Here is a 26,940-nt window from a genome sequence, read left to right as displayed (position 1 = left end):
AGATATTAACACTTTGGGGATATCTACACTTACTATGGAGGCAGAATTTTGTAGTTTTTAGCAAGCAGAAAGGGAAAATATTGTATCATGTATCATGCTTGTTCAGACAAGTTCATTTTCCCAGTTTTAAAATGAAAAGTGCTTCTTTTTTTTCTAAATATTTTTAAACAATCTAGTTAAACTCCTTTTACAGCATTGTTAGACATGTTCAATAAAATAAACTTAAAACCTAAAATGTCTTTAAGTTTAACTCAAAGGTGGGATGGTACCGGTTCAGACCGGTTCGGGTGAACTGGTAGTGAAAATTGCGACTGAGTCGCTGAACCGGTAGGGATGGCAGGCTCGCCACGCCCCCAAACTGGTTCCCCGGTCGCCTTGGCATACTTGGGAGGGTATTTTCAATCTTCTGCGCGTGCACAGACCTATTTACAAGCAACTGTGCATGCGTGCAGAGCAAAGCATGCGCACACTGTACTGGCAGTAACGCCAGCAGCAACCGTCCCCTGCTATAAATGATAAACATGTTTGAATCAATGAATCAATTGATTCAAGAATCAGCATTGTCTCCCAGGAAATGATAAATCTTCACAGTATTCAAGGGAAATATTTTTCATCAAATCCCAAGAAGAATTTGAAAAATGTGCATTCTTGAAAGCATTTTTTTCTTTTTTAAAAAAAATCATTCCAAGTGATATACTTACATTCTAGCCTTAACTTAACATGATTTTATACCTCATTCCTGGGCTTTTCTCCAAGTTCAGTTTTCTTATACAGTAGTTTGTAGCACAGATGGAGAAATTATATGGCCTCTTTACTTTTTAAAAATACATTCATACATTTTTTATCATGCCTCTCCATCTGTTTGATTTATTTCATATATTTTCTGTGTAACCTAATATTCGCATAACAGTGTTTTTTATTCAATATTATATGACTGAAACCTGGCTATATCCTCACTTCTTACCTGTTTTTGAATTATTTTCAATCTAGCTTTCACTTATATCTATTTTTTTCATGACAAGTGAAAATACAAAGTTGAACTTAGTTATACTGTAGCTGTGTAAGTTGTTTATGGTTGATTCAAGTTACTTTTTAACTGAAAGCAAACACAGTTTAACTATACAAGGGTAAGAATCTAACAAAAAAGAGGGGGTGGTTAAGTCTAGGGGAAAAGATCCCACAGGTCCCTTTTGTGCTGCCAATTGTTTTATAAATAAATTTGCTGCAATGGAACTTGTTTTTATTACTCTCTGAAATATTAAAGGTTTTTTTTTCCCCTGTGATAATGAAAGGGTTCTGACACCCTTACTTTTATTTTTTAAAACCCTGAGGCATTATATTCAGTATTACAAGAAGCAATCCATTTGTTTGACAGTTTCCTTTCTTCATTGCCCAGTTGCCTCATCATCAGAATGGATAGGAAATCATTTCTGGAGAGCTGAAACAGACAATGTCACCATATTTTTTGTTTCACTTCCAGTTTGGGAGCATGGAATAAAACCCTTCTAATTCAGATCACCAGTACAAAAGAATGACAGCTCTTGTTCTACCTCAGCACTCAAGTAAGGCTACATCTAAAAGAGGGGGAGGTGGTTAAATGTTTAAGTCTGTATACTATAGTTACATGTAGTGCATTTTTATCAGTGGTGGGTTCCGTATCCTGTTCCAACTGGTACAGTTGGAACGGGCCCAGCAGTGTCCACAGGGATGCGTGCAGAGCACGCATGTGTCTTACCGTCTCCGCAAGCCTCCATGATGCTCCAGCTGCTCAGCGGAGCGTCACGCAGGCACTGTATGTGCCATGCGCGAAAGCACGGAAGCCTTAAAAGACAGGTAAGGAGCTCGGGTGGGTGGGTGGACCCTCCGGAGCACCGTACCAGAACGGTATCCAGTGCTCCGGGCAGGCTCCGGTACACTCGTACTGGGACGTACCACCTGCAATCCACCACTTATTTTTATGCTACATGATATGCTTGTAATTAAACTTTATATTAGAGAAAGTGGGAAAAATAGGCAGATGCATACATGCCTGAATGTGTCTAACAAGTCTTGTCAATAGGAAGGGAAATGATAAACAATTATGTTTCTGGAACAAAGATGGAAGCCAAATTATTCAGTGAAAAGACATAATACTTAAATTATAGGCTGAATATTCTAGTATCTCAGCCCACATCTCAGTCCACATATGATTTTCTTAAGTTGCTTTAGAATCAGCTCAGCCTAAGTACAGAACAGGAGTAACTTAAACAGTAAATGCAGACCTGTCCTTTGATACCTTGTAGCAAAAACAAAGTTCTAATGATTTTTAAAATTATAGAGAAACTTACTTGTCAAACTTCAGAAATGTCAAAATGAAATGAAAGACATTGCACACGCAACGACTACCATAGCCCATGAATAAGCATACATGAGACCTTCATCCTAATCCATACTTTCTTACTTATAAAGACTAAAAAAATAAGCTTAAAATGTATATTTAAAAGAAAGAGGCTTATAATCTAGAAGACTACAGGGTATTATTGGTCAAAGATCTTTTTTTAGAAAATTAGATTTTATAGTTACCAAGTAAACTTTATAGCTAGTGGATCTGATGCTAACGGTAAATAACCTTGTCACCAATTTCCTTAGACTGACAATCTTCTCATAGGTGTATCTGATCAAACTTGTCTATTCACACTTGTGTCTAATCACATTTATTAGAATTATTTGCTTACTATTATTATTAAGTGTGTTTAGATACCAGCTCCTCTGAAAGATTTCTTTAAAATATATAGCAACTATGAAACCAGTTTGTATAGATTAGGGCACCAAGCTAGTAACCAGTCTCACTTGATGCCTTCATTTCTACACCAACCTGGTTCTCTTCCACATAGTTGCTATGTGGATAGTTACCCTCTTGGGCATGAAGCCAATTGGATGTTTTCCAACGTTATTTTCTGTCAGGCCTAGAAAAAGATAGTAGCAAACCACTTGCCAATAAAATCTTGCCAAGACAACTACACGGAATAGCAGTTGCCAGGAACCACTTGCATTCTATACATATATGTATAGAATGTATGTATGTATGTATGTATGTATGTATGTATGTATGTATGTATGTATGTATGTGTATGTGTCTGTCTGTCTGCTTGTCTACACACACACGTATTCATAGTATTCATATAAGAATATGAATCACATGCATGCATTCACATACAAGTCTGTGTGTGTGTGTGTGTGTGTGTGTATATACATGCATGCATACATATATACATATTCAAATATAAAAAGTGATCTTATAGGAATTGGAATAATTGTTTTAGGGGACTTTAACTCTTCTTCCCGTCTTGCTGGGCTTTGACCCATATTTTTCACAATTTCTCCTGCTGAGTTTATGATGTGTTTCAGTAAATTACTGGGGCAATGAAAATTGCATGCAAGGGGAGACTGGGAAAGTCATACATGCATATTTAGACCAGTCCAAAGTACTCATCTACATTTATTATCACCCATCCACAAATAACTGGATAAAAGTAATTGAGGAGGAGAACAAATGTAAAAATGATTTGTCTTATGCTATCAATCAGGATTATTTCATGTTTATTTCATTTGACAACTAATATCTGTGATGAATATGAGTTATATTATTCTAATGTGTTTGTAATTCATTTTGGTTTAATATAATTTGTAAATCTAGTGAATACATTTTTCAGCATAGGTATTATTAAACATTTGCCTGCTTGGCTTAAGTAAATTAGGATATTGTGTTTGCTTTTCTCCTTTTTATTGGGCCTCCCAGGTCCTAAGCCAATATTCTAAATTCCATACATGCCTCCTTTTTATCCACTTTCTCATTTTCAGGTTATGCTTTTAAAATTAATTCTGAAATTATTTCTTTCAGTATCTGCCTACTATTCTCTCTTATTTATTATTGCTCAATGTTGGTTTAAGTGGGCAAAGGAAACAAAACAGTTTTGAGTTGACATTCTTTTTATTGCTAGCCTTGTCACCTTTTTTGAAGGAATAGAAACCCATATCTTAATGTCTGACTCTTTGTTTTAGAAACCTTACTGTTACTCTATGTCTAAAATAAACTTGACCCTTTGTCTAATAAAAGAAGACCCTTTGACTGTATCCAGCAGTCTGGATATATGAGGCAACCTGCCTACTGAGCAGTAATTTGTTCCTTTGTGCTCTGGGTCCTGATCCTTGGATAGGCCATTTAACAAGCAATGCCAACATTATTTTCTGTTGCCACACTCAGACAAATGAGTTGCCATGGGATAGAGAAACTGAACCATAGAAAGAGGTGAGACACAGAGCTGCAGGATATCTACTCTTTGCCCTCACCATTCTTCAGCTCACTGTGCTGCCTGCCAGCCTTCTAAAACTTAACTCCAAGTTTACTATTCCTGCAAGAAAAACAAGAAAAACACAATGTGCTCTCTCAAATGGGGCTCTTGTTGAATAAGTCAGACACTAAACAAGTTTGGTTCCACTATATGTACCTTAATATGAAATGTTATAATAGGAATCAAGAAATGCATTTCCTTTTAAAACAAATATTCACACTTTCTTGCAATATCTGGTAAAATTTAGTTACTCCTCTTTCCTTAAAGATTCTTAATATCTATTCATGTCCCACTGTGGTGTTTTCAAGATGTATTCGAGCATTACAATTTTGATCCCTAACTAGCTTGGCTCCTGCACTTGTATCTTAACATTACTATAACCAAGGAGATTGCAGAAGGTAATACAATTTTATTAATTTGGAAATCGATGACTAAGACAGAAATCTATGCATCTTCTTAAGATACACTAAAAGAAATAGGTAAAACCAAATAACATATACAGAGTTAGGATCCAGATTCTAAAACCCAGGATTACATAATCAAATAAGATTAAGTGCATGAATCTCATTATCTTATAAAAATTATCTCATCCTCATAGAGAGAGTTGATACATCAAGTATTTAATATGTAAAACAAGTATATAATATCTCTATAACGAAGTGTGCAGGCTAACTGTTCCATAGTTCTTTTTTTGAAGGGTATATAAAACATTTTCACAAATGCACACTAATTAAATTAGAAATGCATTAGTTGTGTAATAAAATGAAAGAATAATAAGACAGACAAATGACAAAATGCAGAAACTGAAGTTACAAGGGCTTTCTAAATTAAAGAGTCCTCTTCTTCATTAGAATCAGCTCTACTTATTCTCTAACATATGCAAAATATTGAGCTATATAATTAATGATTTCTAGTGTCCATACGGTGCTTCAATATCATATCGAAGTAATAACAGATTAAGAAATTCAGAAATGGTTTATTCTTTCCAAAACTATTAATCACAAGCCTTTTTGCATGTCAGGTGCACTATAGCACACACAGACAGATACACGTGTGTGTGTGTGTGTGTGTGTGTGTGTGTGTGTGTGCATGTGTATAGTAAGATATTATAATGTAATATATCGATAGAAATGATTAACATCACTCCTGAAAGAAAATGATATGTTTCATTATATTAAATATTTTAGTCTTGTGTTTTCAGAAACATGATATAAATTAATCCTGTTGCATAGGAGGCCTTGTCAAGCCATAATCACCTGGATACTGATTGTAATCTATAGACTCTGCTTTTTCTTTTTCTATTCCTTTTTCATCATCTATCTTTAATGGCACAGAGACCCATAATCACAGTAACAACTTCCAATGAAAATTAATCAAAAAGTACATGAACGATGTGAAATGTGAGAACTATTGTGAAGGAATAATTGAGACTGAAGAATGCAGTTAGGACAATAGTGCAGGGATTCCAGTGAGACACACGGAGAGTCATTAATATATCCAAAAGATACCAGATGGGAACTTCATTGTTGCATCTCAATTTCTCTAATTTGTAAGTGTTTTTTTTTTCTCAACAAGGATTTTCTATGTTTAGTACACATATGGGGGCTAAAAGATTATATTTATTTTATGGGATAAAAATACATATAAATGAATACATCTAGTTCTTATAATTATTTCATGGCAGCACATGATGTCTGATGGTTCCCAGCATGGCTCATTTGCAATATTTAGTACTATTGTGTTGACATTCTGTCAGGAACTTGCTGATAGTTATAAGGACTTTTGTTGCTGAATTTGATTTGCCTCGAAGCAGGTCACAAATTTCAGTCACAGTTCAGCAGATCATCAAGATTTCATTGTTTGAGTTAGCCCCCCCCCCCCCCCCCAAGCTTGCTTACCAAGCTGCAAACCCAGAGTTTGGTTTCAGAGAGAAAACATGAAGGAAAGGCACAAGAAAGCAACCTGCTGCTAATATATCAGTTGGAACTTGGTTCCAATTCTGACACAGCTGCACTTGAATGACAGCAATTTCAATGCTTATAAAATACATATAATTCTTTAGAAGAACAAAGATTAACTGTTGCTTCTGGAGGTGTTTTTTTTTTTTTACTTCTGTCATATTTGTAATCAAGAGATACAACTGACTCAAAATATGCTAAATGTGACTGAGAACAAATTGCAGATAATAAGACTGTTGATATAAGTGAAAATGACAGAATAATAATACATTTTTTTTTAATTCAGAGGCTTTAAAAGCAAAATCTTCCCATCACATTTGCATCCAAAATAAGTCCTAGGTAGCATGAAAGAAAGACAAAGTGTACAAAGAGACTTCATTCTTTTGTGTATTGATCTATTATTTCCAAATGGCAACTTAAGGCAGTGATAGTCACAATGTAGTATTATAGAGAGTGTGGAAAGGTAATGGTAATCTCTAATCATAGATAGATAGATAGATAGATAGATAGATAGATAGATAGATAGATAGATAGATAGATAGATAGATAGATAGATGATAGACAGACAGACAGACAGACAGACACACACACACACACACACACACACACATATTTATAAAACAAGTGGGAGCTGTGACCAAGAAGCTTCATATAGTGTACCTTCCCTAGATTGGGAAAGTTTGCTTCTGGATATAAGTAAAGTGTAAGTCAATGCTAATAAACTTACATGGCCACATTACTTGAGGGACTGCCCTAGTACCTACCTGCTGATGCAATCCAGCAGATTACCGTGTTTCCTCGAAAATAAGACTTGGTGTATTTTTTTTGTCACCAAAATAAGCATCAGGACTTATTTTGGGGGGAGGTCTTATTTTTTCATGACTGCAACAGAGCAGGAGGCAAGGAGGGGTGGAAGATGAAGCAAGATAATTGGGCAGGGTGTTAGAGGACAAAGTGATGCACTGGTGCCATGACCACTAAGTAAGGTGGTGAGGGGGATGGTGGACAAATTGAGGCAGGGATTTTTTTTTTACTTTTAAAACAAAGTTTTATTGGTTTTTTAGGAAATAATATAGGAAAAGGGTAAAGGAAGGGTTACAAATTTTGGCAGTTGCAATGTGCGGGAGGAGTCCCCTCCCTCCATACTCATAGAATACAGTTACAAAAAATTCAATACTAAATAACAATATATAGTCAGCATGTAAATTCAGTTAATAATTTCGATCAATTTATATCAAGTGGATTTTCTTACTCATTTTTGTGATCTGAGTTTTCTTGGTATTACCCCTTCTCCCCCCGCCAGCAGAGCTCCGGCCCCTCCCATGTCCTGCATGTCTGTTGTAGGATCATCTGATTTATCTAGGAGTACTTTATTTTTTTCCATAAAGGCTTGCGCCTCTATGGGTGTATTAATTCTAACTCTTGTGTCCTCCCAGAATATTAGCATACCTTCAGGCATCAACCATCTGAATCACACCCCCTTCTGGTATAGTTTCTTCGCCAATTGCAAATAGTTTTTTCTTTTCTCCCCCACTTTCTTGGGAATCTGTTTCAGGATGGTTATTTCCCTATCTTGGTATTTCAAAGTTTGCCCCCTCTGTGCACTCAGAATTTCATCTCTTGTGATTTTTCTGAGAAATTTAATGTGTACCTCCCTGGGTACGTTGTGTGTTCTAGCATAAGCTGAGTTCACTCTATAAACCAAATCTAGTTCCCATCCCATCTGTTGTTTCTCTTTCTGAATGTATTCAGCCAAAATACTTGTCATAATGTCCCTTATATCTTCATCATCTGTCTCCACCACATTTTGAAATCTAAGGTAAAAGGACATTCTCTCAAATTCTATTTTCATCTGTTGGGTGTCAAGTTCTTTGTTCCCCTTCTGCACCCCTTCCATCCCCTCCCTCATCTCAGCCGTCCCACCCTCCAAAAGATCCAGTCTCTGTGAGTTTTTGTTGATCTGGTCCTGGTTCTCTTTAATTTCTTCTTTCATCTCTTTTAGTTGTCTTTTAATCTCCTCTTGTCCCTGTAAAATTTGTTGAAACATTTGTTGGAATTCAGTCTCAGTGGTTTTGGGCTGCATCAGAGATGTTATTGTTGACTGTGTACTTGGACTGGATGTTGTGGATGTCGGGGCAGAGGCAGCAAAGCCAGGCTTCCCAGGAGGTGGTTTTTTACGTGACATTATAGAGTTCAGTCAGTACAGAGAATGATCAGTCAGAAAGGTAGAACCGCCAAGAGAGTTCAGGAGACAGAAGGTCCAGGCAGAAGAGGATTTTTCTAGTCACACTGGCAATAGAGTAAAGTTTTTCAGTCCAGGGAGTCCAAAAAGTCACAAACAGCAAGGGATTTATCTGAGTAGCACGGAGACAAAGACCGGATGCCTGAAGTTTTATAGGTGGAGTCAATTTTCACTGTTTATGAAGACAACGGAAGTGTGCCATCTTTCCCTGCCAGCTTCGGGCTTAGGAGGCATAACAAAAGTTTCAAAGTTTCCAAAGTTTCCAGATCATCATTCCATTATCAGTTTAAATCCGAAATTCACCTTTGCTAAGAGCGTGGCATCATTAATTGGCTCTCTCCCTGCCTCCTCCCCCAAGGGCCGAGAGCAACAATAGTTAACAGCCGAAATTGAGGCAGGGATTGTGGAGCTGCCCCACATGTTCCCACACCGGCTTACAGAGGGCCTCAAAGCCAGGCCATCAATGTGCTGACAATTGCCTGGCCTTATGGCTGTGGCTCAGCAGCCCCATGCAATTCACCAGCTTCTTCTCCTTACTTGCCACTGCAATAGAGCAGGAGGCTCAGCAATGCAATGTTGCCACAGCCACAAAGGAAAGCAGTGGATGGGTAGAGGTCTTCGTTTCACAGTTTCAATATTCTGTTAAATCTCCTTTCTTTGGTACTGGTATACAAACTGATATCTTCCAATCTGTTGATCATTTTGTCTTTCTCCAGATTTGCTGGCATAATTTTGTTAAACTGTATAGTTTTATCTTCTGCTTTTTGCTGTATTTTTGTAAACATTCCATCATTCTTCTTTTGTTGCCCTGGATGTGGATGTGGAGAACGCAGGTTAGTGAAGGGATGCTTGGGGAAGCGAGGGGAGCTGGGTGGCAACTGGTAAGCAGGTGGCAAGGCAAACTCCCCCAAGGGCTTCAGGCAACTGGGGGTGGAATGGGAATGATAGCAGGAGATGCCCTGCTGGCCACCACCACCGGATAAGATGGGGAAGGGGCTGCTATAACTGCCACCACCTCACTCTACCAGCATCACGTCTCTGCTGGCCGGCCAAAGATACTGTTGGGGTTTACTCCATTCCCCATCACCTCGTTTTATCCTCCATACACACACCTATCACTTAATGCCCATGGCACCAGTGTTTCACTCAACCTACTGCTCTGTTGCAGCAGTGAGCAAGGAGAAGCTTCGTCCTCCATCTCCCACCTCATTTCATCCTCCACCTTCCCACCATCCTGCTTAGTGGCTGCGGCAGCCCCTGCCTCATATCAGCAGCAAACAGATCGAATGGGTGGCCGGCTAGCTTCACAGGCTCTTCAGTAGGACTTACTTTAGGGGTAGGGCTTATATTCAGCACAGACATGAAAATCGGGCTAGGACTTGTTTTGTGGGTAGCAGATGGAATGATGGAACGTTTACAAAAATACAACAAAAAGCAGAAGGTAAAACTGTACAGTTTTAACAAAATAGTGTGGGGAAATCTGGAGAAAGACAAAATGATCAACAGATTGGAAGATATCAGTTTGTATACCAATACCAAAGAAAGGAGATTTAACAGAAAGTTCAAACTATGAAACAAAATCCTTGATTTTTCATTGTGATAAAATAGTGCTTATAATCATTCAGTGCAAATTAAACCCCTACAGGAAAAGAGATATGCTAGATATTGATACTGATTTTAGAAAAGGCTAAGGAACAAAAGATACTATTGCTGATATACTAGGTAATTCAGAAAGCCAAAGATTACTAAAAAGAATTATATATATATATGCTTTGTTTATTATAGAAGGGTCTTTTGTCAACCAAGGTACTATAGAGTATCTCTATGAAAATGGGATCATTAGAAACATTTTGCTATCCACATGCAAAACCTATATAAAGTCAGTAAACTACAATCCAGATAGACTGTGGCAAAACTGGTTTCAGGCTGGTAAAGGAGTAACTTAAAACTGTATACTCTCCTATTGCTTATTCAGTCTATATCATGGTAAACCTATGCACAACTCTATTAATGTAAGTCAATGAAAAGAGGTACTAAGTTTAAATATAAATAAAATCAAATTCATGACAAGTATGGTAACCTACTTTAAAATTCACACTAAAAATGCTGAAGCAGTAGAGCTGCCTTTTAGGATTGATAATCAACAGAATAGCAAATTGTTAGATGCAAATTGGCAAATATTACTGCCAAGTCAATGGTCCTATTGACAGACTCCTCCAATTAGCAATGGAAGCATATCAATTCACTTCTGAATTAATACTATATGCTACATTTTCTTTTTTAAAAAAGTGTAAAGACCACCTGCAATAAAACATAAACTTTTAATTTCCATTACATGGATTTTGACCCTCACTGCTACCACTCAGGGGGGGCGGGGAGATACAACTTAAATATTTGATCATTCCTTTAGAGCAGGGGTGTCAAACTCACATTGTGACAGTGGTGTCTTGTGATGTATCTGGACTTTCCCCCCTTTGCTAAACCAGATGTGAGTGTGGCCAGCGAGTGACGTATCTGGCCTGCAGGCCACGCGTTTGACAGCCCTGCTTTATAGGTATAAAGCTCCAGATGTTCATGGTCCGGGACACCATTTGTTGCAGAATCAATGGTGCTTCTTCATATAGAGAATGAATGGATTCATGAATGACTTTCACTATAAATGACATTCAGCAAAGGACTTTTCTGTACATTTTCTTTCCTGGATTTACTTTACTATTTAGGTGAAATAATTTTATTATCATTTATTTATTATTATTTAGGTGGAAGAATTTTGAGTATGTGAAAGCATCTTGTTTTGTCAGTTTCAGAACTGTTGTGAATACTAATTGCATAATAAAATGTAGCACACTACAAAAACTGTAGCAAAAACATGCTAATATAATGAAGAAAACATGTTCCAGTATTTGGGAATAGCTAGTTAATTCGCTCCCAAATTGAAACACATATTCTTATTGAGCAATTTATCCTTGAAGCAACTGTCTTTATTGTTAATTATGCCATCTAAGAGGTTGAGTATGTACTTTGGTTTCTCTTGCCAACTGTCTGGGATATTTCTCTGATAAAATCTTGTTTTATTTCTGCGTTAACATATTTTTTTTTCCTCTCTTGAATTTGTCTCTTACTACTTTCCTGATTGCTAAGACCTTTTAATGTCCTTATTTTATGTTACTGTATTTATTTAGCCACTAACAAGCCAATTTGTTATTATATTTCCAAATGTAAAGTTCCTCGTTAATTCATTTTTCCCCTCCCTTTTGCTGCATATGAGCTATTAGCTGACATGTTTATTTTCTAGAGTCTGGACCAGCTTTTAAAATTTGTTTTGCCTCCTTTAATTTATAAATGTTATAATCAATTATTTAGATATTGTTTCCCAAGTGAGTCCTCAGCAGAATAGATGATAGCCCCCACATAGGCCATTCAAAGAGACCAGGCGTCTCTGAAGCAGCTGACACAAGTGAGCCCAGCTAACTTCCAACCTCTCTTGAGTGCCAGTATTGAGGCCAGCTAGCAACTGCACATTCTGTGTACCACTCAGCCAATGAAAAGGAAGTGTGGTGCATGTCTATTTGTTTGGCTTTGCTGAGCTTGCATTGTTTTACCCATTGCCTATTCAGCCTCAGGATAGCATTGAAAGAAAATGCTGGCCATCAGAGAGAAATATTATCAAACATGTAATTGCAGGCAATCAGCATCAGCTCAGCATCAATAATTAGCCATGGACTATCAGGGAGTTGTCCCCCATGTTGCACCATTTTAGGATTTAGGCATACATTTTGTTCAGGAAAAATTAACATACAATGAAGCAACTTCTTTAACTATTAAACATGAACCAGAAGCTTGGGTTATTAACTGGATATTTGTATTAACAATGTACTTTTTCTCTTCTTGAAATTTCATGAAAGAATTTTCTTACTTTGCTTATGACATGCTGTCTCTTGAATCTAATTAAAACTTTCTTCTTCTGGTTCCTTAGGTGGAAAGATAACTCTACAGAGATGAGTTCTTAATTAATGTGCAGGGTCTTTGCAAGTCCCCACCTCTCAACAGCAGAGATTGACATCCAAGGATACATAAATTATACTAATTGAGCTTTGCATTGACACAGCCTTTCCACAACCAACTCATCAGAGAAGGTAAGAAAGCAGACCAGCATAAAATGTTACTGCACTATGCTTTTATGTTTTCCCTTTGGGAATGGAAATCTTTCCAGATTACTGAACATATGTTAGTACAAGAAACAGATATTTATTTCTCTTTGCTGTTAAAAAATAGTTTTTGCTTTTTATTTAATGTTAAGCATTTATTAATATAACCATCTATTAATCACATTGTGATGGATGCCAGCACTGAAGTATTACAAATCAGCATCTTTATGCAAATAATCGCTTGGCAACATTCATTTCAATATAATATTGGACACCAACTGAAATTCTTTTCAACTAAATAGATAGGAATTAAAAATGACACAAAAATCATTTTGCCAGCATATAAAGGTTATACGCAACTCAAAAATCTCCTAAAACATACTATCATAGGTTAAATGAGGAGTGTGACACAAGTATTCCTCTTTAATATTTCATTTGTCAAAAATATATCCCTCTCTTTAGACCATATACTCTTTCACATTTCAAAGTTCTATCGCATAACAAAAGATGCGAGTCCTTTCCTAGCTATGGTTACGTTTTACAAGCCTCATGACTATAGAGAGTTCATAAAGCCAGAGGTAAACCAAGATTGCAGCTGGCCATTTCGGATTTGAATGGCAATTTGCTGCACAGAAGCCAGATTTTTTTTAAAAAAAAACATAGAACTTGTTGAGACGCACAGTAAGTAAGTGGCCTTACAAAAGCTCTTGAGAACTGCAAGATAATTCTCAGTGCTTCTGGCAATTCCAGAGAATCAGAATTGCAGCATGCTTTGTCCGCAGCCAAAATCCAGGCAAAATAGCTTATAGAATTGCCTGAGATGCAGACTTGATTAGGTGGCTGGGAAGATGACTGTATGAGATGCTACATTCCACTGGTATATTTATGGAAGAATGTGTGTAAACCTATATATATATATATATATATATATATATATATATATGTGTGTGTGTGTGTGTGTGTGTGTGTGTGTGTGTGTGTGTGTGTGTGTGTGTGTGTGTACACGCACGTGCGCCCGCATGCATGCATATGTATATACATACATATGATATTTAGCAAATTTGTAGTACTGTGCCCTCTTTTAAAACTAGATTAGGTGGTGTAACTGTGCAAAACACTTCTATTTAGTGTCTTGCTGTTGAATGATTTATGGAAAACCAAAGGAAAATTTGTTAGGAATGTCTATAAAGCAGACTTCCATAATATTATGCCTTAATTTTAGACCAGCTGACTAGTTCTACAGTAAATTTTGATCTTTTTGTAGTAAATGTTATTTAACTAATGTTTGAGCTACGTTCATTAAATTTAACATGACCATTTCACTAAGATTGAGACTGCAGAGCAATGTGCAGTAAGGCTGAAATCATTATACTCTCATGAAAGGAGAGATACCAGCTGTAACAGAGTGGTTAGAAAGATAGGGTGGAAGGAGCTGCGTAATATCAACATAGTTCTTGGTAGAAAGTTAAAAATCATGAAGGGTAAGTACTGGAAATCATCAAGCCGGAAAATGGACGGAATCCAAAACATGCCTATTTAAAAAAGAAAAGAAAAAGAAACCCTCCTTTTGTGGCTTAAGCAGCAGTTCAAGCTATAAAGATAATCTGTTTGGTCTGGGAACATGGCTTTTGTCCAGATTAGCGCTTTTGTCTAGATAAGTTAAGATCATCTTAAAAGGAGTGTTTGCTTTCTCCTGTTTTGACATTTCTTTTCATTCACTAAATTTTTTCCCAGTGCCTTATGTTACATTATCAGTGAAAAGCATGTCTGACTGGTAGGATTTCACTGCCAGTCTAATAGTTTGAACCAGTGTTTTAAAGGGCTTTTTTTTGGTGGGGAGGGGAGAGGGGGGATTATAGGTTTGAAATTTTGTAGAGGTTTCTTGTTTGCGGGAGGAGATTGGCAGTTTAAAATGATCAAATGGTGTCATCATGTACAGAGAGAAAGCAAAGTATGTACATTGACTCCTGGGATCTAAAGAGATACTGTACCTCTCTCCTAAATTGGGTAATTATTTGTTCTAATTCATATCTGTATTAGAATATTCTACTTGGTTCACTCTTGTACATTGAAGGCAATTCTACATCATGATCTTAAAGACAAGTTACAAAGTAGCTTATATTTCTGAACTGAGTGACTTTTAATAAGACATCCAACTACCTTTATTTTTAAAATTCTGGATTGGACTTTAAGTTCTAGAATCTGAATGAAAAAAGGAAGAAAGGAAGGAAAGGAACTCAACACCTGTTTATTAAGTTTTATTTTAATGAGCTCTCAAGTAAATACTTTTAGTCTGACATTTTAAAATATATACTGTATATACATATAATGCTTTGCAAAAATGTACATACATATGAAAATTACAATTGTTAAATACAAATTTAACACTTCTTTTAAGAGACATGAAAGTTGTAAAAATACAGATTCACTAAGGTATACTTTCTGAATCACCTTTTAATAGGCTATTCATAGTTCATTGAATTATTCATTTAAATTTATTGGCCACTCAACCTCAATGGATTCTGGGCATTATACAAACCTAGAAGAAAAACTAAGAACAAGAAAACATTAAATCAGACAGATATCCAAGTTTAAAATGGAAATGACTCTGCTTTCTTGTCCTTAACCATGATCATAGCTTGTTCCTATTTGGTTTTTGTTAATTATTTTCTAACAAACAAAAGTTACTAGTATTTCTTCTACTATACTAAATGAATTATTAAGCATTAAGGAGAATGTTACTGTGAATCCATGGCTTTCTTAATCAACAACTGCACAAGTAGTCTTATCAACTTTTTACCTGATCATTGCAATACTTATTGCATAGGCAGCCAATTTCAACCATTATTATTCTAGTTACAATGAGCAGGAATCAGTTTCTGAAAGTTGATATTACATCATTAGAAACTCACATATCTATCAATGATCTGTAGAAATTCTCAGTCATCCAGACCATGGTTGTTCCGAAGGTGCTTTTGCAGGAGACAACTGGACTTTCTTGTTTTTTCTTTTGAAGACATTTCACTTCTCATTCAAGAAGCTTCTTCGGTTCTAACAGGACAGTGGGGAATGAAAGGATTTACATTCCTTGCAGACAGCTGGTAATCTGCATCCTTTTAGAGGGTCATTGAAGCAATTGGAGGTTTATCTGTGTCTTCAGGGTCTCCTGAGTAGTGTTCTTGGTTCCTGTACTCTGCAATTTTCCTCTGGAAATCTATTCCTACTCCCACACCATTCCAAAGGTGTTTTTCCCAAATTGTATAGCTAAAAGACTGTAGATATTGTCAGTCATCTTAGGTATAATCTTTTTTTTTATATTAGTACAGTACTGGATTCTAATTGCATGTGACAATTTGAATTATACCATCACAGATGAAACCTCATTGTTCCAAGTTCAACAATGATTCTCCATACAAGCAATTGTAAGATGTAGAATTGGGTTTAGGATTGTACTGCAAACTTTTTGCTTGCACTTCAATTATTTCAGAGTACTTTCTAATTAATCCTTCTGATTTCAAAGAGGAATGTGAGGATATCATTATGTGGGACAACCTGGCGACCTTATCTAGTCAGGGAAATTAAGCAGGTTTGGATTTGGTTAGTACTTCTAAGTAGGCGAGACTGGAAGGAAGGAAGGTTGTTTCTCGAGAAAATTACACGAATTTGGACGTGAAAGACATGGAAGTTAACAGGAGTCACGAGTGACTAGAGGAAGAAGAAAAAAAGTGTATATAATAGAATACAAACTATGTTTTTTGTTCACATAAGTGATCAACCTGTATATTGACAAGAAGAATAGGCTGTAAAGAAAAAAAGATATGTCCGATCAGATTTGTTATAGTAATTCTCCAATCATTTGTTATGTTAAGAAGGAGTTTGCTTTAATTAAGCAGTAAGGCATGGTAGAGTGTGAATTACAATATAGTAGTTCTTATTCAGAATATGATTGGGCAAGAGGCCAAAAGCCAAGTGCCATTCAGGACAGCAGGCAACAATTATTCCTCAGTTCTTTATATTCAGCAATACACTATTCAGAGCTTTTTAAATCATTTTATTTTTTGACAAAGGAAAGATGGAAATGTATTTTTCCAGATAGACACATTTTTCACCAATTCGCACACTTCCTTTCTTTGGAGGTCGTCTCATTTGGAAAGCCTTTAAAATTCATCTCAGGTCACATAGAAGAGTAAGTTGTTTTAAAAACCTGCATTTTTAAAATCTCTCTTTCTAGCAGCATCAAAGGGGATGTCAATGGGGAGAGGATTGAACAGCAGGCAAAAGAATGCTCCCACTGACTTTATCTGCTACAGAGCCCTGAAGACAGTAAAACTTCAAATAGGGGCAATCATTTTGAAAAAAAGTTTTGACTTGGCATAGTTTTTCTTCTGTCTACTCAGATGAAGCTTCCAGTCACAAAGTAGTTTTTCTTCCCTTGCCATGTATGCAAAAGCACTGCCCCTTTCAAACTATGACAGCCAATTGATATCAATTCTTTCCTTGAGAAATTAATATAGTTTAATATAGATTTTAATATTTCTACATGTGTATCATAATGGGCACAAACTAAAATTGATCAAACTACTGTCCTTCAGAAATGGAAATACTGAATTGTTGAAGAGTGTCTGATTCACTCTACGCAATTGGCTGTCAGCAGGTGCCTTCACAAGAAACGGTAATCTAGAATTTTGTTGCCAATGCTGCTGGAGCAAGGCCCGCTGCCATCTGAACTTCAGCCAATGGGCAGAAATTGATCTCTACCAATAGAACAAGAATTTTAGGAGACTAGCAGACATCATGGTGAATGAAACCCAGATATTTGGCATTCGATATCTCACATTGATTCTATTCTATTTCACTGGAGCAGCTAGCTAGTTTTCCTCTTTTGTCACTAGTGGATTGGTTAATCGGGTGTAATGAATTTTTGGCAGGAACAAGAGTTCCAATTATGAAAAGAGATTTGACTCTGACAGAATAGTCCAGAGTTGAAAGGATTAGTCCTTTCTAACACTGAAGCCTGGGTAAGAGTCAGATCAGTGGGAAGAACACCAGAGTGTGATCTGGTGAAAGAAAAGCAAGATAACTGCGGGGTCAGGAAACATATTTGAAGAATTCCTGGGCCTGCTGGTTTCAAATTGCAGCCTAAGAGAAATGGCAGGGGAGGACCATTATTTTTATTTAAAGCTTCTTTTACATGTAATATGAAACAAACAACAGCATATAATTGCTGGGGGAGGTTTGTGTGAATCCAGGGTCAAATGAAGTAGGAAGGCAGAAATGTGGAAGGGATGAACGGAAAGAAATATGGGAAGTATTGGGCATGCTGTAACATGGAGAAATTAGACTTGATATTTAAGGCCAATCCTACATTTAGCTTTCTGAAGTTCTATCTAACCTAGATTGCTGAGTTGTTGGGATCCTTAACTTAATTTGCTAGAAGTAAATGTCAGGCCTGTAATGATTTCATTTTTATCCATTATCCATCCTGTCTTAACCCTGGAAGAAAAGGCAGACCTTGAATAGGCAAGAATGGAAGGATAGTTTTACCCAAGGTCTATAGGACCTACACCTCCATGGCTGGGAAGAAGGAGTTGCAATATCCTGAAGATTTTGATGGTTATTAAGAATGAAAGGTTCAAAGAATGAAATGTGCCTTTAATTTTGATGATGTTGAATTTTATTATGTATATACTTAGGAATGTGACTAAAATACAAAACACCTCCTCTTCCACCCAGGCATGTAAACTAAACAATGACAGAAAGTGTGTTTTGATGAATTAAATAATGTTATCTTATATAAACAATTTGTGTCTGTGTCTGTGTGTGTTTGTGTCTGTGTGTAACACACAAAACATTCAACAAATGTCTTTGGGGAACACCAAGGATAACAAAAATACATCAAATTATAATGATTAGAGCTGAGGAAATTAGCACCCCAATTTAGATAAAAAATAAAGAATAAAATGCAGATTAAATGAAGCACTAAATAAGTATTAGCAGTGTAGAATAGAAAAAGAAAATGAGAGCATTTAAATTAAGTGAAGAGCTTAATTTAAGTTTGGGTGGCAGGTTTAATGGTGTTTTCATCTCAGGCTTTAGTTATTTTTGCTTTCCTTGACCATTCACTATGAGTAGCTTGGTTTGATTGGAAAAGGATACTTCCAGATAATTGATGATTTTGTCACCTATTAAATTTTTCAATTAGAATATCTTGAACCACTTTTCTCATCTCTCCATTTCTGAGCAATGCCTCTTTCCATTCCTCCCTAGCTTTGCATCAAACATAGAAATTTTTATTCTTAAAGTTCTTTCAATGTCATTTTATGATTCTCCCTATGCCTCCTGGCAGAATGAACAAATCTTGGACTTTTGAAAAAAGTTCAAATCTACACAAATATTGTTTATTGGAGCTATTAAAACAGTTTTTTGGGGGGATTCTCTTATTACTTATAGTCTCTCTGGTTTTTTTTTTAAGTGTGAAATGGAGGACAAAACTATTGTTGTTGTTGTTAGTTGAGAAATCATGTCTGACCCATCGCAACCACATGGACAATGTTCCACCAGGCCTTCCTGTCCTCTACCATCCTCTGGAGTCCATTTAAGGTCATGCCTACTGCTTCGGTGACTCCAGCCAGCCAGCTCATTCTCTGTTTTCCTTTTTTCTTTTGCCCTCAATCGTTCCCAGCATTAGGATCTTCTCCAATGAGTCCTTGTTTCTCATTAGGTGGCCAAAGTATTTGAGTTTCATCTTCAGGCCTTCTAAAGAACAGTCTGGGTTGATCTCCTCTAGGACTGACTGGTTTACTCGCCTTGCAGTCTAAGGGACTCGCAGGAGTCTTCTCCAGCACCATAGTTGAAAGGGCTCAGTTCTTTTGCTCTCAGCCTTTCTTACGGTCCAACTTTCACAGCCATACATTGCAACTGGGAAAACCATAGCCTTGACTATATGCACTTTTGTTGGCAGGGTGATGTTTCTGGTTTTTAATATGCTGTCTAGATTTGCCATAGCGTTCCTCCCCAGGAGCAAGCGTCTTTTAATTTCTTGGCTGCAGCCCCCATCTGTGGTGATCTTGCAGCCCAAGAAAATAAAATATGTCACTACCTCCATTTCTTCCCCATCTATTTGCCAGGAATTAAGAGAGCCGGATGCAATGATCTTAGTTTTCTTAAAGTTGAGTTTCAACTTTAAGAGTTTTGTACTCTCCTTCTTCACCTCAAGAGGCTCTTTAGATTCTCTTCACTTTCTGTCATTAGAGTGGTATCATCTGCATATCTGAGGTTGTTGATATTTCTCCCAGCAATCTTAATTCCAACTTTTGATTCATCTAGCCCCACCTTTCCCATGATGTGCTCTGTATGTAAGTTAAATAGGCAGGGCAACAGTATTCAACCTTGCCGGACTCCTTTCCCAATTTTGAACCAATCAGTGGTTCTCACTGTTGTCACTGTCCAGTTCTGGAATGAACTGGACAAAACTATAGCAATGTTATTTAGAGACCACTTTATAACATAAGGTAATTGTTTTAGCTCAATGAAACAAAGAGGCTGGTCCATGTGGCATGCTTTGTTTGCTCCTTAAACTGGTAAACAATATTTTAATTCTAATTTCAATAAAGATTGCAATTAGAATAATAAAAATGAATACAAAAAATAGCAGAATATAAATAAAGAATAGAAGATGCAGAAAACAAAATAAAAAAGAATAAAAAAATAGTAACAGAGTAAAGAAAAAGAAAAGAAACATATAAAGAAGAGATTTCCCCCTTCATTACAAGTATAGATGGAGCATAGGTGGGTCTTGTCCAGAAGGGACTGATTGAAGAACCAGTCTACTTTTCATTGCCTCTTGCTGGCTCTTCATATGCCGTCAGTTCCACTTTTAGTAGAACCATCTTCAGTCTTGCATTCCTACCCTGGAAATCCAAACTGGGAAATAATTCTTGACTGGAGTAGTTCATATAGAAAAGGGAACATTATATACAACCTTGATTGGCTACATATCTCCCTAGTAGTCTGATTATATCCAGATATACTCAAGCATTCCAGAATTCACTCAAATTAAGGCATAATTACTTTCTTCTTCAGAAATAACTTTTTAACATTTCTTAGAAATCCAGCTTGATATATTCCAGAAGAAGATTGCATTTTAAAACCAAGCAGCGAACTAAAGTACAATATTTGGAACATATAAACAAAGAATAGCTACTTAAACAGAACTATGGAACTAAGCACTAAAAATTGTACCATTAAATTTCTCAATCAACTCAAATAGATTCCTTCATCTTGAAATGAATCAGCTACAAAGTGCCATTTTGACATCTGTTTTGAACTTCAAAAACATATAAAAGGCCATCACAAATGAGTCAAAGTGAAAGACTTAGTCAAAGACTCAAAGATTCAGATTTTCTCTTAACTCATACAAAATCCAAATCAGAGAAAAATGTTCAGGCATCTCCACAGGTTCCAAACAAACAAAAATATTTTCTTTGCTGAAAACAAATGTCCTCTTTCTGTTCACTTTGCTGAAGTAGTCTAGTTCTTAGGGAACTATGTCACTCTTAGTGCCTGAGGAAGGGGAGGTTGTTCAAAAGGAAAAGAAAGAGTAGAAAAATAATTCCTCTCGCTGATAATCATAAATATTGTAGCCTGGGGATAAAGAACCGATTGGAATGGATAAGATTTTTTTTAAAATCCTTAAATTAAGTTATAAAAATTACAATATTTTTTCCGAACTTTTAAAAATTGCATCGAAGTCTTCGTATCAGATGCTTTTGTATGGCAAGAATAACCATCTTGCTCAGATCCAGGCCAGTGCCTTTAAAAGGACACTAAGTTTGCATACTTCCTTTTTAAATCACTTTTGGAAAGTGCTTATTACTGACTTTTCAGCTATTAGAAACTTTTGTAGATAGTCAGTCACCAGTATTCTCAAACAACATACTTATTATTTTATTTATATTTAGGGATGAACTGTGACATATATGTACACTCAGATTTTTTTTAAAAAAAGTGGAGGAATTAACATGATAAAGTTACTCAAACAATTTGAGATGGCCAAATAAACTATTCCACATCCAGTCAACATTTACATGTTTATTTACATTATTGATTTATATAGCCACCCATCTCACAATCATAAGACAAGATTCAAAACTGAAAGACTAAAAAAAAAAAACAGTAACATACATACACACATAAACAATGACACCTAAAGACAATGAAACTCAAACCACATCATCCTCTTCATTTCAGGAAAAACCCAAGATTGATTCACTCAATTTACAGACTTAGGGAAACATTCAAGTTTTAAAGATTTATAATATTCATTCATTCAATCATTCATTCATTCAATTCCTACACTGTCCGTCTCACCTAAGTGAGTCTGGGTGGTTTGCAACAACATAACTGAGCAATATAAACACATGAATAACAGCATAGTTAAAACAGAATTAGGAAGAAGGTTAAATTTTATAAGTTAGAAATAAAAATCAAAGTTTAAATATTTCAGAAGGCTAAACGGTTAAGAAAGGTGGAGGATGTACCTTCAAACCATCAGCCATCCCCAGGGTTGCATTACATTCTTAGACCACCATGGTAATTGGCAGATTCAGGTCTTAACATTCTTTTGAGAAACCAGAGTAGGTACACTTCACCTCTGAGACTAAGATGTTCCAAATGGTGGGAGCAAAGCAGAAAAGACCATCCACCTAGATCACACCAGTCTTTTTTTTTTCACCAAAGGGATTCACAACATGTTCTCCCTGCTTGATTGGGTGGATCTGATCAATGTAACTGGGACAACATGGGTCCTCAATATCCATCAAACTCAGGGTGTAAGAAATATTTGGGTGGGGTATGATGAAGAGAAGGCACTATAAGAGAGAGGGCCCACTGTCTGGTCTCACCAGATGTCACTGCTTAGTGTATGTGAACCAGATGATGCCTACCCTTTTGGAATTAGTGAGTAAGGAGAAACAATTGGAAAGATGGAGTCCCACAAATAACCTGCTCCAATGCCATCAAGGCTTTTATAGGTAGTAACCAGCACCTTGAATAGCATCCAAAAGCCTCCTGTGCTGCTCATGAAGCAGTGGTGTAACATAGATGCAGCAAAGTGTGCCCATAACTCTCCAAACATTCTTAAAGGGCACTCCCATTTAGAACTCATTACAGTAATCCGCATGGAAGATGGCCAAGGTCTTCCAATCCAGAAATGACATAATAGATGCTTAAGACAAATCTGTGAAAAATGCTCTTCTGATCCTGGGTATCATCTGCTTCTCAAACAGGAATTGTCTGGTGTAGTGTGACCCTATTGAGAACTTAAACTGGAAAAACATGAAAACCCAAAGTTACTCAGTCTTTCTCAGGGGTTTAGCTGAAGCCTATCCTTCCCCATTCCATACTCACAGCCTCCAAACATCATGGAAGAACTTCATCAGCATCACTTGGTCAACTTGATGTAGACCTCTACAGTGGGATATCATCACATTGCCCAAGTAACTTCTTGTAGATCTTAGAGAGGAATGGGGAAATAACAGAATTCCCAAGAGAGATTACTTTTGTTATATCTCTCTCTCCCCTTCTCCCATAAACACCAATTGCAACTGACTCTGAGGAAATGAAGAGAAACATTGATTCATCTTGCTCCCTACTCCTGAATTGGTCCAGAATACAAGTGTCAAACTCAATCGCGCCACATGACGCATTGTGATGTATCATGATGTTACATTAAGGTACAGCACATAATGATAATGATAGACATGGGTGTGTTGGTGCCGGCATTACTGCCGGTTCAGTGTGCAAATTTGACCATAAATGCAATAAAAATTGCTCTGAGCATGTACAGAAGCAAAGAACAAGATGGTGGCATTTACGGCGCCACTGAGAGAACTGGTTTGGAGGTGTGGCAGGCCTGGATCACTGCCAGTTCTAGCGACGCAGGCCACCAAACTACTACTGATTTGGCCAAACCGGTAGGAACCCACTACTGGTCATAGGGTACAAATAAGCATTCAGGAAACGATATCAATATAAATCGTAAGGATACAAGCAACAAAGTTATAGTCATGCAGTCATAAGTGGGAAGAGATGGATGATAGGAACAATGAGAAGACTAATAGTAATAGTAATGCAGCCTTAGTGAATGGTTTGACAGTGGTGAGGGAATTATTTTTTTTTAGCAGAGTGATGGCGTTCAGAAAAAAAAAACCTGCTCTTGTGTCTAGTTTTCTTGGTGTGCAGTGCTCTATAGTGTCATTTTGAGGGTAGGAGTTGAAACAATTTGTGTCCAGGATGTGAGGGGTCTGTAAATATTTTCACAGCCCTCTTTTTGACTCGTGCAGTGTACAGGTCCTCAGTGGAAGGCAGGTTGGCAGTAATTGTTTTTTTCTGTGGCTCTGATTATCCTCTGAAGTCTGTGTCTGTCTTGTTAGGTTGCAGAACCAAACCAGACAGTTATAGAGGTGCAGATGACAGACTCAATAATTCTTCTGTAGAACTGTATCAGCAGCTCCTTGAATTAGTAAAATAACTCTTCATGACCTGCATGAAGATTTGCTTTTATTCTAGGTTAACTCTTTGAAGACCCAGTTGATAAAAAAATGCACTAAGTGCCTACCATGTTTTCCCAAAAATAAGGCCCAACTAGAAAATAAGTCCTAGCATATTTTTAGCCTGCACCTAATATAAGCCCTACCCAAAAAATAAGCCCCATCTCACCATCTGGTTGCTCATGACCGTAACAGGGTAGGTATCATGAGGTGAAGTGAGGCAAGTGGGGGAATTGTAGCTGTCCCATGCCCTGTACTTGTGTACCTCGGGTCCCCACAGCCAGGCCATCCACTTCACCTCCCAGTGGCGGCACTAACAGCAGTAACCTCATCCAGCAGGAGCTGGCATGACTGCCTGCTCACTCCGTCCCATTGTCTGGTTGCTCATAGCTGCAACAGGGTAGGCAGCTGTGTGGCACACAAGTGCCAGTGTGATGAGATCAGGTGAGCAGGTGGCAAGTGGGTTGAGCTGCCCCACATGGACCACACCCACCACCTCAGGACCCTCGCAGGACACCACACTGCACCCCCTCTTTGCCTTGAAGCAGCAGCACTGACAACAGCAGACATTTCCAGCAGGAGCCCGTGCAGCCAGTGGGCCACTCTGTCCCACTGTCTGGTTGTTCATGGTCGCAATGGGGTAGGTAGCCACATGGCACCATGTGGTCAGGCAATGCAGCTGGTGGAGGATTGGAGGTATCCTACATGCTCTGCATCTGTGCACCTCAGGACCATGCCACCCACCCTTGCCTTTTTCCTGAGTGACCAGAAAGCAGCTGGAGATGAAGCTGTCCCTTGCTGCCTAGAGGAGGACAAGGGGATCCCCTCACACCCCTCTTTCTCCTGGCAGCCCACTGGTCCGATGCTTCCCTGCCATGGTGCGCTGTGATGGAGTCCACTGTGGATGCTCAGTGCTACCCTGAACAGGCACCGTTGCTTCTGTTACTGCTGTGTCCCCCTCTGGGGGACGGAGGTGGTAATGGAGCAGCAGCCCAAGGCCCAGCCTTGTTCAGCTGCAAACTTCCCAAGGAGCCTGGTGTGGGTTGTGGGCCTGACTGGTCGTAAAGAGGACCTGGACTGGTTGGATGATGACTTGGCCCAGGAGGCCCATCTGGTCAACTTGGGCCAAATTGGCAAGCCAAGAGTCTCTACCTCTTGGCCTACCAGACTGCAAGCACCTTTGACCCAGCTCCTGGAGTGGGCCAAGGGACTACTGGCATTGGATGGCATGTGATCCAGCATCTACTCAAACTCTCGAAGTATGTCCTGCACTTTAACAATCCCAAGTTCCCACAGCAGTGGCAGCTGGTAAGCAGGTGGCAGGGCATTGGTTGCAGGGATCCCAAGGTGCAGGATGTGTGGGACAGCTCCACCTCCATTGTGGCCACGAGCAACCAGACAGTGGGACGGAGTGGGTGCGTGGGCGTATGGGCTCCTGCTAGATGGGACTTCTGCTGCTGGCGCTGATAAGACATCCCCCCCAAAATAAGCCCTAATGGGTCTTTTGGACCAAAAATAAATGTAAGACCTGGTCTTATTTTTCGAGGAAGTACAGTAAGGTAACTGTGTGCAATATATCATCCCATGAGAGTAACTGATATAGGCACATGTTTAAAGGGATTGTGTTTATATTCCTAATAAACAAATGAACAATGATGTATTAATAGAGTTTCTATGAATGCCAATTTGGTTTAATAGTTAAGGCAGTAGGGTCTAGAAATTCTGGTTCACCTTAGGGAGTAGAAAGCCAGCCTGGTGGCTTTGTCACCAGTCAGTCTTTTTCAGCTCCCAATGTCAGGCATAGGCAATGAGCCTGTTGGTCAAATCTGGTTTCAACACATAAACACTTTGCTGATCCAAAAAATAGTAGACTTTGCACTTTCAGGAAAATGCAAGGAAAGAATTTTTTTTAAACAGAGATTGTAGGTGGAACACCAAAATTGTTAAATGTTATATAATGCTATCTATAATGTTATTTAATAATTTTTGTGTTTCAACTACAGGTAATAAACAATCTTTTGTGTGAACTTTCTACAATAGAAATCTATTTGATTTGCAGTGACTTAAAGATTTGCATTCTTCGTAAGAAAAGGAAAGAATTTGGATTGAGTAATTAAAATCAATACATATTAATTAAATAACTAGACAGATAACTCTGCTGTGGAGCATTTAGAAACCATTTTCAGATGCCATTCACATTGTGGAAATCTAAGAGTTCAGTGATGGAGTCAAGAGAGTCAATTATCTTATCTTTATTACTTTATAAGTAACTCAAGGCATGAACATGTATAATACTCTTTCCTATTTTCTCTGTAACACCAGTGAGATAAGTTGGACTGAAAGAGTGATTACCCAAAGTTACTCAGCTGACTTTCATGCCTAAGGTGGGAATAGAATTCATAGTGTCTTTGTTTCTCGGCCAGCATATTTATCACTATACCAAACTATAGATTGTATTAGTATCATTGCCACTCTAACCACAATATACCTCCATTCACAAAATTTGAATTATAATGCATGTAACTTCCTGCTCTCTTTTTATCCGTCTCTCCACATGCATATATACACTCACATATTTGCATTCACACACCCACCAAATTCATAGAAGTACATTTCAAATTCTAAGAATGGAAAGATAATTTACATAGTGATCTAATATTCTTTTTTTCAAATTCCTTTAGACACAGCACAAGCCAAGTATCAGCCTGGGAC

General features: G+C 37.7%; 1 protein-coding gene across 13 annotated transcripts in view; it reads left to right on the top strand.

Annotated features, from left to right (window-relative positions):
• Positions 1–26,940, top strand: part of TENM3 (teneurin transmembrane protein 3) — a 1,436,054-nt gene that overhangs the window by 699,519 nt on the left and 709,595 nt on the right. For all 13 annotated transcript variants that reach the window (XM_081959126.1, XM_081959141.1, XM_081959139.1 and 10 more), the window contains one exon: positions 12,508–12,667. The gene's annotated coding sequence lies outside the window, so the exon portion shown is untranslated. The remainder of the gene's footprint in view (positions 1–12,507; positions 12,668–26,940) is intronic.

Source organism: Natrix helvetica (genome assembly GCF_964273705.1).
Source record: "Natrix helvetica genome assembly, chromosome: 7".
In the NCBI taxonomy this organism is placed as follows: domain Eukaryota; kingdom Metazoa; phylum Chordata; class Lepidosauria; order Squamata; family Natricidae; genus Natrix; species Natrix helvetica.
The sequence above is the reverse complement of the archived record's forward strand: the minus strand, read 5'-3'. Positions and strand labels throughout refer to the sequence as shown.